The sequence below is a fragment of the Bufo bufo genome, chromosome 4 (genome assembly GCF_905171765.1).
Source record: "Bufo bufo chromosome 4, aBufBuf1.1, whole genome shotgun sequence".
Lineage (NCBI taxonomy): Eukaryota > Metazoa > Chordata > Amphibia > Anura > Bufonidae > Bufo > Bufo bufo.
In genome coordinates, this window is record NC_053392.1 from 609276180 (window position 1) to 609290702 (window position 14523).

Consider the following 14523-nt stretch of genomic DNA (forward strand, 5'->3'; position numbering starts at 1 on the left):
ATTTGAGGGAATACATAAGCCAGCCTGAACCTCCATGTTATGGACAGAGCATCTATCGCTACAGGATTGTCCTCCTTGTAAAGGGAGCAGAACCTGTTCACCTTGGCGTTTAGTTGAGTTGCCATCAAGTCGATCTCTGGAGTTCCCCAGCGCTGGGTTATCTTGGTGAAGAGGCCCTTGTTCAGCGTCCACTCGCCTGGAACTGGAAGGCCTCGACTCAGGCGATCTGCAACTATGTTGAGAGCTCCCCTCATATGAACTGCCGTTAGGTGGGATGGGTTGGTCTCTGCCCAGGAAAAAATTAAACTCACTTCTCTGAGGAGTAGTTGGGATCTTGCGCCTTCCTATTTGTTGATGTAGGCGACTACAGTCGTATTGTCGGTACGAACTCTCACCGCCCTGTTGCGGATAAGAGGAGCAAAGTGACTGAGAGCTAGACGGACTGCTCTCAACTCTCTCATATTGGATGAGAGAAGTTTCTCTTGAGGTCTCCAAGTACCTTGTACTGGATTCTCCTCCAGATGGGCTCCCCAACCTAGAAGGGAGGCATCCGTGGTCAACGTGATCCAACGAGGTTGAATCAAGGACCTCCCATCTGGTTCTGCCACCACCTGAGTGAAGAATGGACTTTGGTGGACAGGGAGTGCGTCTTGTTCAAACCCCTGGAATTGCGATTCCAAACCGCTAACAATTCCTCTTGGTAGGGGACGTAGATGCCACAAGGCCCAAGGAACTGCCTCTGCAGACGCTGACATGTGGCCTAACATCTTTATAAGAGTTCTGATGGAAACTCGTCTGGGTACCAGAAGGAACTCCGCTGCTCTTATTACACGATCTTTCCTCTCTGGAGAAAGAGAAAAAATCATGTGATCGGAATTGATCACAAAACACAGAAATTTCCTTGTGGTGGAAGGAAGAATTTCTGACTTGTCCCAAATTATAAGCCAGCCTAGGCATTGAAGAGTTTGAAGAGCCAGCTGAGGATGAGATTGCAAGAAGTCTTCGGTGGCGGCTTTTAGAAGCCAATCGTCTAAGTATGGGACGATCTCTAGTCCCTGAAGCCTGAGCTGGGCGACAACCGGAGCCACAACCTTGGTGAAGGTGTGGGGGGCTGAGGAGATGCCAAAGGGAAGTACAGCAAACTGGTAGTGCTTCACCACACCATTTATGGATACAGCAACTCTCAGATACCTTTTGTGTGCTGGATGGATGGGAACTAGAGTTGAGCGAACACCTGGATGTTCGGGTTCGAGAAGTTCGGCCGAACTTCCCGGAAATGTTCGGGTTCGGGATCCGAACCCGATCCGAACTTCGTCCCGAACCCGAACCCCATTGAAGTCAATGGGGACCCGAACTTTTGGGCACTAAAAAGGCTGTAAAACAGCCCAGGAAAGAGCTAGAGGGCTGCAAAAGGAAGCAACATGTAGGTAAATCCCCTGCAAACAAATGTGGATAGGGAAATGAATTAAAATAAAAATAAAAAAAATAAAAATGAACCAATATCAATTGGACAGAGGTCCCATAGCAGAGAATCTGGCTTCACGTCAGCAGAGAATCAGTCTCTTCATGCCATAGCAAAGAATCTGGCTTCATGTCAGCAGAGAATCAGTCTCTTCATGCCATAGCAGAGAATCTGGCTTCATGTCAGCGCAGAATCAGTCTTCATGTCATAGCAGAGAATCAGGCTTCACGTCACCCACCACTGGAACAGGCCACTGTCACACATTTAGGCCCCGGCACCCAGACAGAGGAGAGCGGTCCCGTAACAGAGAATCTGGCCTTATGTCAGCGCAGAATCTGTCTTCATGTCATAGTAGAGAATCAGGCTTCACGTCACCCACCACTGGAACAGGCCACTGTCACACATTTAGGCCCCGGCACCCAGACAGAGGAGAGCGGTCCCGTAACAGAGAATCTGGCCTTATGTCAGCGCAGAATCTGTCTTCATGTTATAGCAGAGAATCAGGCTTCACGTCACCCACCACTGGAACAGGCCACTGTCACACATTTAGGCCCAGGCACCCAGGCAGAGGAGAGAGGTCCCGTAACAGAGAATCTGGCCTTATGTCAGCGCAGAATCTGTCTTCATGTCATAGCAGAGAATCAGGCTTCACGTCACCCACCACTGGAACAGGCCACTGTCACACATTTAGGCCCCGGCACCCAGACAGAGGAGAGTGGTCCCGTAACAGAGAATCTGGCCTTAAGTCAGCGCAGAATCTGTCTTCATGTCATAGCAGAGAATCAGGCTTCACGTCACCCACCACTGGAACAGGCCACTGTCACACATTTAGGCCCAGGCACCCAGGCAGAGGAGAGAGGTCCCGTAACAGAGAATCTGGCCTTATGTCAGCGCAGAATCTGTCTTAATGTCATAGCAGAGAATCAGGCTTCACGTCACCCACCACTGGAACAGGCCACTGTCACACATTTAGGCCCCGGCACCCAGACAGAGGAGAGCGGTCCCGTAACAGAGAATCTGGCCTTATGTCAGCGCAGAATCTGTCTTCATGTCATAGCAGAGAATCAGGCTTCACGTCACCCACCACTAGAACAGGCCACTGTCACACATTTAGGCCCAGGCACCCAGGCAGAGGAGAGAGGTCCCGTAACAGAGAATCTGGCCTTATGTCAGCGCAGAATCTGTCTTCATGTCATAGCAGAGAATCAGGCTTCACGTCACCCACCACTGGAACAGGCCATTGTCACACATTTAGGCCCCGGCACCCAGACAGAGGAGAGAGGTCCCGTAACAGAGAATCTGGCCTTATGTCAGCGCAGAATCTGTCTTCATGTCATAGCAAAGAATCAGGCTTCACGTCACCCACCACTGGAACAGGCCACTGTCACACATTTAGGCCCCGACACCCAGACAGAGGAGAGAGGTCCCGTAACAGAGAATCTGGCCTTATGTCAGCGCAGAATCTGTCTTCATGTCATAGCAGAGAATCAGGCTTCACGTCACCCACCACTGGAACAGGCCACTGTCACACATTTAGGCCCAGGCACCCAGGCAGAGGAGAGAGGTCCCGTAACAGAGAATCTGGCCTTATGTCAGCGCAGAATCTGTCTTCATGTCATAGCAGAGAATCAGGCTTCACGTCACCCACCACTGGAACAGGCCACTGTCACACATTTAGGCCCCGGCACCCAGACAGAGGAGAGCGGTCCCGTAACAGAGAATCTGGCCTTATGTCAGCGCAGAATCTGTCTTCATGTCATAGCAGAGAATCAGGCTTCACGTCACCCACCACTGGAACAGGCCACTGTCACACATTTAGGCCCCGGCACCCAGACAGAGGAGAGCGGTCCCGTAACAGAGAATCTGGCCTTATGTCAGCGCAGAATCTGTCTTCATGTCATAGCAGAGAATCAGGCTTCACGTCACCCACCACTGGAACAGGCCACTGTCACACATTTAGGCCCAGGCACCCAGGCAGAGGAGAGAGGTCCCGTAACAGAGAATCTGGCCTTATGTCAGCGCAGAATCTGTCTTCATGTCATAGCAGAGAATCAGGCTTCACGTCACCCACCACTGGAACAGGCCATTGTCACACATTTAGGCCCCGGCACCCAGACAGAGGAGAGAGGTCCCGTAACAGAGAATCTGGCCTTATGTCAGCGCAGAATCTGTCTTCATGTTATAGCAGAGAATCAGGCTTCACGTCACCCACCACTGGAACAGGCCACTGTCACACATTTAGGCCCAGGCACCCAGGCAGAGGAGAGAGGTCCCGTAACAGAGAATCTGGCCTTATGTTAGCGCAGAATCTGTATTCATGTCATAGCAGAGAATCAGGCTTCACGTCACCCACCACTGGAACAGGCCACTGTCACACATTTAGGCCCAGGCACCCAGGCAGAGGAGAGAGATCCCGTAACAGAGAATCTGGCCTTATGTCAGCGCAGAATCTGTCTTCATGTCATAGCAGAGAATCAGGCTTCACGTCACCCACCACTGGAACAGGCCACTGTCACACATTTAGGCCCCGGCACCCAGACAGAGGAGAGCGGTCCCGTAACAGAGAATCTGGCCTTATGTCAGCGCAGAATCTGTCTTTATGTCATAGCAGAGAATCAGGCTTCACGTCACCCACCACTGGAACAGGCCACTGTCACACATTTAGGCCCCGGCACCCAGGCAGAGGAGAGAGGTCCCGTAACAGAGAATCTGGCCTTATGTCAGCGCAGAATCTGTATTCATGTCATAGCAGAGAATCAGGCTTCACGTCACCCACCACTGGAACAAGCCACTGTCACACATTTAGGCCCAGGCACCCAGGCAGAGGAGAGAGGTCCCGTAACAGAGAATCTGGCCTTATGTCAGCGCAGAATCTGTCTTCATGTCATAGCAGAGAATCAGGCTTCACGTCACCCACCACTGGAACAGGCCACTGTCACACATTTAGGCCCAGGCACCCAGGCAGAGGAGAGAGGTCCCGTAACAGAGAATCTGGCCTTATGTCAGCGCAGAATCTGTCTTAATGTCATAGCAGAGAATCAGGCTTCACGTCACCCACCACTGGAACAGGCCACTGTCACACATTTAGGCCCAGGCACCCAGGCAGAGGAGAGAGGTCCCGTAACAGAGAATCTGGCCTTATGTCAGCGCAGAATCTGTCTTCATGTCATAGCAGAGAATCAGGCTTCACGTCACCCACCACTGGAACAGGCCACTGTCACACATTTAGGCCCAGGCACCCAGGCAGAGGAGAGAGGTCCCGTAACAGAGAATCTGGCCTTATGTCAGCGCAGAATCTGTCTTCATGTCATAGCAGAGAATCAGGCTTCACGTCACCCACCACTGGAACAGGCCACTGTCACACATTTAGGCCCAGGCACCCAGGCAGAGGAGAGAGGTCCCGTAACAGAGAATGTGGCCTTATGTCAGCGCAGAATCTGTATTCATGTCATAGCAGAGAATCAGGCTTCACGTCACCCACCACTGGAACAGGCCACTGTCACACATTTAGGCCCCGGCACCCAGACAGAGGAGAAGTTCATTCAACTTTGGGTTGCCCCGCAATATAATGGTAAAATGAAATTAAAAATAGTATTGAATGAGGAAGTGCCCTGGAGTAGAATAATATATTGTTAAGGGGAGGTAATTAATATCTAATCTGCACAAGGGATGGACAGGTCCTGTGGGATCCATGCCTGGTTCATTTTTATGAACGTCAGCTTGTCCACATTGGCTGTAGACAGGCGGCTGTGTTTGTCTGTAATGACGCCCCCTGCCGTGCTGAATACACGTTCAGACAAAACGCTGGCCGCCGGGCAGGCCAGCACCTCCAAGGCATAAAAGGCTAGCTCTGGCCACGTGGACAATTTGGAGACCCAGAAGTTGAATGGGGCCGAACCATCAGTCAGTACGTGGAGGGGTGTGCACAGGTACTGTTCCACCATGTTAGTGAAATGTTGCCTCCTGCTAACACGTTCCGTATCAGGTGGTGGTGCACTTAGCTGTGGCGTGTTGACAAAACTTTTCCACATCTCTGCCATGCTAACCCTGCCCTCAGAGGAGCTGGGCGTGACACAGCTGCGTTGGCGACCTCTTGCTCCTCCTCTGCCTTCGCCTTGGGCTTCCACTGGTTCCCTTGTGAAATTTGGGAATGCTCTCAGTAGCGCGTCTACCAACGTGCGCTTGTACTCGCGCATCTTCTTATCACGCTCCAGTGTAGGAAGTAAGGTGGGCACATTGTCTTTGTACCGGGGATCCAGCAGGGTGGCAACCCAGTAGTCTGCACACGTTAAAATGTGGGCAACTCTGCTGTCGTTGCGCAGGCACTGCAGCATGTAGTCGCTCATGTGTGCCAGGCTGCCCAGAGTTAAGGACAAGCTGTCCTCTGTGGGAGGCGTATCGTCATCGTCCTGTGTTTCCCCCCAGCCACGCACCAGTGATGGGCCCGAGCTGCTTTGGATGCCACCCCGCTGTGAACATGCATCATCCCCATCCTCCTCCACCTCCTCCTCATCCTCGTCCTCCTCGTCCTCCAGTAGTGGGCCCTGTCTGGCCACATTTGTACCTGGCCTCTGGTGTTGAAAAAAACCTCCCTCTGAGTCACTTCGAAGAGACTGGCCTGAAAGTGCTTAAAATGACCCCTCTTCCTCCTGGGCCACCTCCTCTTCCATCATCGCCCTAAGTGTTTTCTCAAGGAGACATAGAAGTGGTATTGTAACGCTGATAACGGCGTCATCGCCACTGGCCATGTTGGTGGAGTACTCGAAACAGCGCAACAGGGCACACAGGTCTCGCATGGAGGCCCAGTCATTGGTGGTGAAGTGTGTCTGATCCGCAGTGCGACTGACCCGTGCGTGCTGCAGCTGAAACTCCACTATGGCCTGCTGCTGCTCGCACAGTCTGTCCAGCATGTGCAAGGTGGAGTTCCACCTGGTGGGTACGTTGCATATGAGGCGGTGAGTGGGAAGGCCGAAGTTACGCTGTAGCGCAGACAGGCGAGCAGCGGCAGGGTGTGGATGCCGGAAGCGCGAACAGACGGCCCGCACTTTATGCAGCAGCTCTGACATGTCGGGGTAGTTGCGAATGAACTTCTGCACCACCAAATTCAGCACATGCGCCAGGCAAGGGATGTGCGTCAAACCGGCTAGTCCCAGAGCTGCAACGAGATTTCGCCCATTATCGCACACCACCAGGCTGGGCTTGAGGCTCATCAGCAGCAACCACTCGTCGGTCTGTTGTTCTATACCCCCCCCCACAACTCCTGTGCGGTGTGGGGCCTGTCCCCAAACATATGAGTTTCAGAACGGCCTGCTGACGTTTACCCCGGGCTGTGCTGAAGTTGGTGGTGAAGGTGTGTGGCTGACTGGATAAGCAGGTGGAAGAAGAGGAGGAGGAAGCTGAGTAGGAGGAGGAGGAGACAGGAGGCAAAGAATGTTGCCCTGCGATCCTTGGCGGCGGAAGGACGTGCGCCAAACAGCTCTCCGCCTGGGGCCCAGCCGCCACTACATTTACCCAGTGTGCAGTTAGGGAGATATAGCGTCCCTGGCCGTGCTTACTGGTCCACGTATCTATGGTTAGGTGGACCTTGCCACAGATGGCGTTGCGCAGTGCACACTTGATTTTATCGGACACTTGTTTGTGCAGGGAAGGCACGGCTCTCTTGGAGAAGTAGTGGCGGCTGGGAACAACATACTGTGGGACAGCAAGCGACATGAGCTGTTTGAAGCTGTGTGTGTCCACCAGCCTAAATGACAGCATTTCAAAGGCCAGTAGTTTAGAAATGCTGGCATTCAGGGCCAGGGATCGAGGGTGGCTAGGTGGGAATTTACGCTTTCTCTCAAATGTTTGTGAGATGGAGAGCTGAACGCTGCCGTGTGACATGGTTGAGATGCTTGGTGACGCAGGTGGTGGTGTTGGTGGTACATCCCATGTTTGCTGGGCGGCAGGTGCCAACGTTCCTCCAGAGGCAGAGGCCGAGGCGGCGGCAGCAGCAGCAGAAGAGGCTGAGGCGGCGGCAGCAGCAGAAGAGGCCGAGGCGGCAGCAGCAGAAGAGGCAGCAGGGGGAGCCTGAGTGACTTCCTTGTTTTTAAGGTGTTTACTCCACTGCAGTTCATGCTTTGCATGCAGGTGCCTGGTCATGCAGGTTGTGCTAAGGTTCAGAACGTTAATGCCTCGCTTCAGGCTCTGATGGCACAGCGTGCAAACCACTCGGGTCTTGTCGTCAGCACATTGTTTGAAGAAGTGCCATGCCAGGGAACTCCTTGAAGCTGCCTTTGGGGTGCTCGGTCCCAGATGGCGGCGGTCAGTAGCAGGCGGAGTCTCTTGGCGGCGGGTGTTCTGATTTTGCCCACTGCTCCCTCTTTTGCTACGCTGTTGGCTCGGCCTCTTCCTCCGAACTCTGAAAGTCAGTGGCACGACCTTAATTCCATGTGGGGTCTAGGATCTCATCGTCCCCTGCATCGTCTTCCACCCAGTCTTGACCCCTGACCTCCTGTTCAGTCTGCACACTGCAGAAAGACGCAGCAGTTGGCACCTGTGTTTCGTCATCATCAGAGACGTGCTGAGGTGGTATTCCCATGTCCTCATCATCAGGAAACATAAGTGGTTGAACGTTAGTGCATTCTATCTCTTCCACCCCTGGTGAAGAGCTAGGTGGACGCCCTTGGGAAACCCTGGCAGCAGAGTCTTCAAACAGCATAAGAGACTGCTGCATAACTTGAGGCTCAGACAGTTTCCTTGATATGCATGGGGGTGATGCGACAGACTGATGGGCTTGGTTTTCATGCGCCATCTGTGCGCTTTCTGCAGAAGACTGGGTGGGAGATAATGTGAACGTGCTGGATGCACTGTCGGCCACCCAATTGACTAATGCCTGTACCTGCTCAGGCCTTACCATCCTTAGAACGGCATTGGGCCCCACCAAATATGGCTGTAAATTCTGTCGGCTACTGGGACCTGAGGTAGTTGGTACACTAGGACATGTGGCTGTGGCAGAACGGCCACGTCCTCTCCCAGCACCAGAGGGTCCACTAACACCACCACGACCATGTCCACGTCCGCGTCCCTTATTAGATGTTTTCCTCATTGTTCCCGTTCACCACAATTTTGAGAATGGCAAATTTGGGAATAGTTTTTCAACCCAGAAAAAAAATAGGGCTTTTACGGTCGCTACAAATAACTTGACCAGCTAAAACAGTACAGATTTGCTTGAATAGAAATGTGAGACCTGTTTTTTTTTGCACTGTGTGATAGGTTAAGGTTTAATCTCAGAATCAGACTTCTATCTGCACGCTAGCGTGTGTCTTAGGTTTTTCTGAATGACACTATCAGTACCTTCAATGTAAGATATCCTTTTTGGGATAGATTTCAAGTAGGCCTCAAATACCAGAAACTATTTTGAGAATGGCAAATTTGGGAATAGTTTTTCAACCCAGAAAAAAAATAGGGCTTTTACGGTCGCTACAAATAACTTGACCAGCTAAAACAGTACAGATTTGGTTGAATAGAAATGTGAGACCTGTTTTTTTTTGCACTGTGTGACAGGTTAAGGTTTAATCTCAGAATCAGACTTCTATCTGCACGCTAGCGTGTGTCTTAGGTTTTTCTGAATGACACTATCAGTACCTTCAATGTAAGATATCCTTTTTGGGATAGATTTCAAGTAGGCCTCAAATACCAGAAACTAGTTATTTTGAGAATGGCAAATTTGGGAATAGTTTTTCAATCCAGAAAATAAAAAGTGCTTTTACGGTCACTACAAATAACTTGACCAGCTAAAACAGTACAGATTTGGTTGAATAGAAATGTGAGGCCTGTTTTTTTTTGCGCTGTGTGACAGGTATAGGTTTAATCAGAGAATCAGACTTCTATCTGCACGGTAGCGTGTGTCTTAGGTTTTTCTGAATGACACTATCAGTACCTTCAATGTAAGATATCCTTTTTGGGATAGATTTCAAGTAGGCCTCAAATACCAGAAACTAGTTATTTTGAGAATGGCAAATTTGGGAATAGTTTTTCAACCCAGAAAAAAAATAGGGCTTTTACGGTCGCTACAAATAACTTGACCAGATTAAACAGTACAGATTTGCTTGAATAGAAATGTGAGACCTGTTTTTTTTTGTACTGTGTGACAGGTTAAGGTTTAATCTCAGAATCAGACTTCTATCTGCACGCTAGCGTGTGTCTTAGGTTTTTCTGAATGACACTATCAGTACCTTCAATGTAAGATATTCTTTTTGGGATAGATTTCAAGTAGGCCTCAAATACCAGAAACTAGTTATTTTGAGAATGGCAAATTTGGGAATGGTTTTTCAACCCAGAACAAAAAGTGTGCTTTTACGGTCACTACAAATAACTTGACCAGCTAAAACAGTACAGATTTGGTTAACTAGAGATGTGAGGCCTGGTTTTTTTTGCGCTGTGTGACAGGTATAGGTTTAATCACAGAATCAGACTTCTATCAGCACGCTAGCGTGTGTCTTAGGTTTTTCTGAATGACACTATCAGTACCTTCAATGTAAGATATTCTTTTTGGGATAGATTTCAAGTAGGCCTCAAATACCAGAAACTAGTTATTTTGAGAATGGCAAATTTGGGAATAGTTTTTCAACCCAGAAAAAAAAGTGTGCTTTTACGGTCACTACAAATAACTTGACCAGCTAAAACAGTACAGATTTGGTTGAATAGAAATGTGAGACCTGTTTTTTTTTGCACTGTGTGACAGGTTAAGGTTTAATCTCAGAATCAGACTTCTATCTGCACGCTAGCGTGTGTCTTAGGTTTTTCTGAATGACACTATCAGTACCTTCAATGTAAGATATCCTTTTTGGGATAGATTTCAAGTAGGCCTCAAATACCAGAAACTAGTTATTTTGAGAATGGCAAATTTGGGAATAGTTTTTCAATCCAGAAAATAAAAAGTGCTTTTACGGTCACTACAAATAACTTGACCAGCTAAAACAGTACAGATTTGGTTGAATAGAAATGTGAGGCCTGTTTTTTTTTGCGCTGTGTGACAGGTATAGGTTTAATCAGAGAATCAGACTTCTATCTGCACGGTAGCGTGTGTCTTAGGTTTTTCTGAATGACACTATCAGTACCTTCAATGTAAGATATCCTTTTTGGGATAGATTTCAAGTAGGCCTCAAATACCAGAAACTAGTTATTTTGAGAATGGCAAATTTGGGAATAGTTTTTCAACCCAGAAAAAAAATAGGGCTTTTACGGTCGCTACAAATAACTTGACCAGATTAAACAGTACAGATTTGCTTGAATAGAAATGTGAGACCTGTTTTTTTTTGTACTGTGTGACAGGTTAAGGTTTAATCTCAGAATCAGACTTCTATCTGCACGCTAGCGTGTGTCTTAGGTTTTTCTGAATGACACTATCAGTACCTTCAATGTAAGATATTCTTTTTGGGATAGATTTCAAGTAGGCCTCAAATACCAGAAACTAGTTATTTTGAGAATGGCAAATTTGGGAATGGTTTTTCAACCCAGAACAAAAAGTGTGCTTTTACGGTCACTACAAATAACTTGACCAGCTAAAACAGTACAGATTTGGTTAACTAGAGATGTGAGGCCTGGTTTTTTTTGCGCTGTGTGACAGGTATAGGTTTAATCACAGAATCAGACTTCTATCAGCACGCTAGCGTGTGTCTTAGGTTTTTCTGAATGACACTATCAGTACCTTCAATGTAAGATATTCTTTTTGGGATAGATTTCAAGTAGGCCTCAAATACCAGAAACTAGTTATTTTGAGAATGGCAAATTTGGGAATAGTTTTTCAACCCAGAAAAAAAAGTGTGCTTTTACGGTCACTACAAATAACTTGACCAGCTAAAACAGTACAGATTTGGTTGAATAGAAATGTCAGGTCTATTTTTTAGGCGCTGGGTGACAGGCTCAACTTGCCCCTGATGTAATATATGGCCAAAAAATAACCACACTGTTGATGGTTAAATGCACTTGGGTGACACAGGCTCAGCCTGCACCAGATGTAGTATATGGCCAAAAAAATAATCAGACTGTTGATGGTTAAATGCACTTGGGTGACACAGGCTCAGCCTGCACCAGATGTAGTATATGGCCAAAAAATAATCAGACTGTTGATGGTTAAATGCACTTGGGTGACACAGGCTCAGCCTGCACCAGATGTAGTATATGGCCAAAAAATAATCAGACTGTTGATGGTTAAATGCACTTGGGTGACACAGGCTCAGCCTGCAGCTGATGTAGGATATAGCACAAAATAACCACACTATCGATGGTTAAATACACTTGGTGATAGCTTGTGCTGGCGCTCCACAAGTCACAAAATGGCCGCCGATCACCCCAGAAAAAAAGTGATCTAAAAACGCTCTGGGCAGCCTCAAAAAAGTGAGCAAGTCAATAATAGAACTTCAATGATCCACAGCTGCAGATCGATCACAGAATGAAGTCTTTTGGAGGAGTTAATCTGCCTAATCTCGCCCTAACGTCGCAGCTGCAACCTCTCCCTACACTGATCATAGCAGAGTGACGTGCGGCGCTACGTGACTCCAGCTTAAATAGAGGCTGGGTCACATGCTGCACTGGCCAATCACAGCCATGCCAATAGTAGGCATGGCTGTGATGGCCTCTTGGGCCAAGTAGTATGACGCTTGTTGATTGGCTGCTTTGCAGCCTTTCAAAAAGCGCCAAGAAAGCGCCGAATACCGAACCCGAACACAGACTTTTACGAAAATGTTCGGGTTCGGGTCCGTGTCACGGACACCCCAAAATTCGGTACGAACCCGAACTATACAGTTCGGGTTCGCTCTTCCCTAGTCTATAGTTTTGTTCGTGACGCCAATTGCAGCGTGCGCAGGGTACTAACACAGGGCGCTTTAAGGTGTTGTAACTCACCTACCAGGTTAGGAATTCCAGAGTGGTGTAATGTCTCTGTGTGATAATGGCAATAGTGTCAATAGTGTCTTCTACCTGGGTATGGCTGGACTCCTGGACCCTGGCTCATTTGCAATAAAATGAGTGTGTTGCTAGTAGGAGTAATTGAAGGATTTGCAGCAATAATTGAGATCCAAACTTGGAATAATGTTCAAACTTGTCTTTAATAGATGCAGCTTTCATCCATGCGAGATACAGCATTAGTCTTTAGTCCCAGCAGGAATTGGCAATGTGTGGCAGGAATATATATCTTCTGCTCTATCATGTGCCTGGAGCTCTTTGCAGGATAAGTCGTCTGCTTGTGGCTCTGTAATGTGGCAGGAATTTATATCTTCTGCTCTTACTATCTTCTGCTGTATTGGGGACTGACTAGCTGAGGAGGAATTTGGCTTCTCCTGGTCTCTGGATGATACAGTTCGGGTTCGCTCTTCCCTAATGGGAACATGAAGGTACGCGTCCTTCAGATCTATGGTGACCATAAGGTCTCCGGGATTCAGAATATTGATTATTGAGCGTAAGCGCTTTTGCCTGATAAAGCGATTCAGATAGCGTAGGTCAATAATCGTACGCCAATCACGCGACTGCTTTGGGACAAAAAAAATCGTGGAATAGACCCCTCGACCCCGTTCGCGAGGAGGGACCTCCTCTAGAGCTTTCTTTTGGACGTACTGAAGAACGGAGTCCTCCAAGACTAGCTGCTTGTCGTGGGCAAGGGGTTTTGTCAGGATCTTGTACCCGGTTGTCACTACATCCAAAACTCAGGGATACAGAATTTCTTGAAGCCAAAAATTCCTGAACAAACTTAAACATGCTCCGACTGGAGGAAGATTGGGGGATAGTGCCACATGCAGCGGAACTGGAGGGGGTAGGGGAGGGTGACTTCTAGAAGGCTGATGAGAGTCATGGGTCAGCCTTGCAGTCCTTCCCACGACCGCTACCTCTACCGTATCTGTGGCTCTCAGAGCATTTCTGGGACCTGGACGAACTCTGATATCTCCCTCCTCTAGCTCTTCCTCAGCCTCGAAAGGTCTGTTGTGGAAGGTACTTCCCCTTCTTGTCAGCCAAGCTCTCCATCAAGCGATCGAGCTCAGACCCAAACAATCTTCCGGGCTCATAGGGGAGACCACACAGGTTGAACTTTGAGGTGTTATCTGCCACCCACGGTCTGAACCAAAGGGGGCGTCTACTGAACGAAGAAAGAGCCATTGTCTTGGCTGCTAGCTTAAGATGTTGTGGTGCAACACCGCATAGGAAATCGATTCCAAGGAGGAGGGTCTTGAATTGGTCCAGGACATCATTTCTGGCCATACCAGATTCTAAATCGGATTAGATCCAAAGGACGCGGGCGCGGATAAAATTCTCTACCTCACTCGATGCGATAGCAACTGATGATGAGGCAGCTGCGGCAGCATAATTGCGCCTAAGGCTGCATTCTGCTCGTCTGTCCAGGGGGTCCTGGAGATTACTGCCATCATCGGATGGCACGAGGGTCCTCTTAATAAGTTTAGATATCGCCATATCGACTTTCGGAGGTGGTATCTAAAGATCAGACTCTTTTTCCTGCAAGGGAAACATTAATTTAAGAGTGAGAACCGGACCCTTTTCGGGGTATTTCCACTCCGTTGTCATTAGTTTCCTTAGAGACTCGTCCACTTTAAAGGCCCTTGGCTCCGTGGAAGTAGAATCTGGAGCTTCCCCTAGCTCAACATCCTGGTCCCTTGACCTGATGCAGAGTAGAAGAAGTTGAGTCTATTCAGCCGGAAAAAGAAAAGCTGAACCCTCTTTCTCAGAAGAGGAATCATCCTCGACCGAAATAACCTCTTCGGACATAGAGACAGGACCAGGAGAGGCCTGTTTAGGTCTCTTACCAGAGACCGCATTCTTAATCTCCGTAATAGAAGTGTCCATAAATTCCTTCATCCAGGAAAACATATCACAGACTGTAGGCTCCGTATTGGGAGGCATGGGCTGACACCCAGGGCAACAGTGGAATTTATACGAATCTGGCAATGGAGTGCCACAATTAGAACATGCAAGATGCCTTTGTTTTTTCATAGATTTCCCATGTCCGGAACCTGGAGATGTCATATTGAGACAAAGAATAGTACACTAGCAGGATCTCTCAAACTGACCACCTG